We start from the raw sequence: 2,590 nt of genomic DNA on the forward strand, positions 1-2,590 counted from the left end.
GGTTATTTTTAAAATGCATGTTATCATGAAGTAGTAAGAATGTTGAGCAAGTTGACCTTGTATTACAGATATTAAAATCAGTTCCAAATCAGGTTATAAAAAGGTGCGGTGCACTTTCCGCTGGATAATTAAAATAAAAGGACTAATTTTTCGGTTTCAAAAATATAAATTGATTGAGATAAAACATTTTTACATGTAACTTGAAGTTGCTGTCAAAAATTGTTTTACCGTTTTGTAGGATTCAGTTTTAGCATGTACATGAGCTTATGTAAATTTCAAGTTGTTTTTATCTCAAAGAAGTCTTCAGTGATCTTTATAAATTATTTTTTGTATCGTCAAGATGAGGTGATGAATCCAGCTTTACAAATATGGTTCTAAAATTGTGAAGTTGCAAAATCGGTAACCAAAAGCGGAACTAATTTCGATATATATCTCGTACCACATTTCCATGCGAGAGAGTGACATTAAACTCAAAAAATAAAATATAACACAAAAATCCTTTTAAAAGTTGTACTCTTACATTTTTAACGAGGTGAGAATTATCGCCCACCACCGCGATCGTCTACTGATATTACCTGGGGACCCCATATTATTACTGATAGCGATCGTCTACTGATATCACCTGGGGACCCCATATTATTACTGATAGCGTTTTAAATCTCGGGCTCCTTTCAAGTCCCTCAGTTCCTTGGTCCACAAATGGGCGAAAATTATAATCCGAGTGTAACTCCTTGAGCCAGGCTAGTTTGCCGGATAATCCGAGTGTAACTCCTTGAGCCAGGCTATTTTGCCGGATAATCCGACTGTAACTCCTTGAGTCAGGCTAGTTTGCCGGATAATCCGAGTGTAACTCCTTGAGCCAGGCTAATTTGCCGAATAATCCGAGTGTAACTCCTTGAGCCAGGCTAGTTTGTCAGATAATCCGAGTGTAACTCCTTGAGTCAGGCTAGTTTGCCGAATAATCCGAGTGTAACTCTTTGAGCCAGGCTAGTTTGCCAAATAATCCGAGTGTAACTCCTTGAGCCAGGCTATTTTGTCGGATAATCCGAGTGTAACTCCTTGAGTCAGGCTAGTTTGCCGGATAATCCGAGTGTAACTCCTTGAGCCAGGCTAATTTGCCGGATAATCCGAGTGTAACTCCTTGAGCCAGGCTAGTTTGCCGGATAATCCGAGTGTAACTCCAATTGAGCCAGGCTAATTTGCCGGATAATCCGAGTGTAACTCCTTGAGCCAGGCTAGTTTGTCGGAGACTCGGATAATCCAAGTTTAACTCCTTGAGTCAGGCTAGTTTGCCGGATAATCCAAGTGTAACTCCTTGAGCCAGGCTAATTTGCCGGATAATCCGAGTGTAACTCCTTGAGCCAGGCTAGTTTGCCGGATAATCCGAGTGTAACTCTTTGAGCCAGGCTAGTTTGCCGGATAATCCGAGTGTAACTCCTTGAGCCAGGCTAGTTTGCCGGATAATCCGAGTGTAACTCCTTGAGCCAGGCTAGTTTGCCGGATAATCCGAGTGTAACTCTTTGAGCCAGGCTAGTTTGCCGGATAATCCGAGTGTAACTCCTTGAGCCAGGCTAGTTTGCCGGATAATCCGAGTGTAACTCTTTGAGCCAGGCTAGTTTGCCGGATAATCCGACTGTAACTCCTTGAGCCAGGCTAGTTTGTCGGATAATCCGAGTGTAACTCCTTGAGTCAGGCTAGTTTGCCGGATAATCCGAGTGTAACTCCTTGAGCCAGGCTAATTTGCCGGATAATCCGAGTGTAACTCCTTGAGCCAGGCTAGTTTGCCGGATAATCCGAGTGTAACTCCTTGAGCCAGGCTAGTTTGCCGGATAATCCGAGTGTAACTCCTTGAGCCAGGCTAGTTTGCCGAATAATCCGAGTGTAACTCCTTGAGCCAGGCTAGTTTGCCGAATAATTTGAGTGTAACTCCTTGAGCCAGGCTAGTTTGCCGAATAATCCGAGTGTAACTCCTTGAGCCAGGCTAGTTTGCCGGATAATCCGAGTGTAACTCCTTGAGCCAGGCTAGTTTGTCAGATAATGCGAGTGTAAATCCTTGAGTCAGGCTAGTTTGCCGAATAATCCGAGTGTAACTCTTTGAGCCAGGCTAGTTTGCCAAATAATCCGAGTGTAACTCCTTGAGCCAGGATATTTTGCCGGATAATCCGACTGTAACTCCTTGAGTCAGGCTAGTTTGCCGGATAATCCGAGTGTAACTCTTTGAGCCAGGCTAGTTTGCCGGATAATCCGAGTGTAACTCCTTGAGCCAGGCTAGTTTGCCGGATAATCCGAGTGTAACTCTTGAGCCAGGCTAGTTTGCCGGATAATCCGAGTGTAACTCCTTGAGCCAGGCTAGTTTGCCGGATAATCCGAGTGTAACTCTTTGAGCCAGGCTAGTTTGCCGGATAATCCGACTGTAACTCCTTGAGCCAGGCTAGTTTGTCGGATAATCCGAGTGTAACTCCTTGAGCCAGGCTAGTTTGCCGGATAATCCGAGTGTAACTCCTTGAGCCAGGCTAGTTTGCCGAATAATCCGAGTGTAACTCCTTGAGCCAGGCTAGTTTGCCGGATAATCCGAGTGTAACTCCTTGAG

Source organism: Bolinopsis microptera, chromosome 4 (genome assembly GCF_026151205.1).
Source record: "Bolinopsis microptera isolate Bmic1 chromosome 4, MBARI_Bmic_1.0, whole genome shotgun sequence".
NCBI lineage: Eukaryota > Metazoa > Ctenophora > Tentaculata > Lobata > Bolinopsidae > Bolinopsis > Bolinopsis microptera.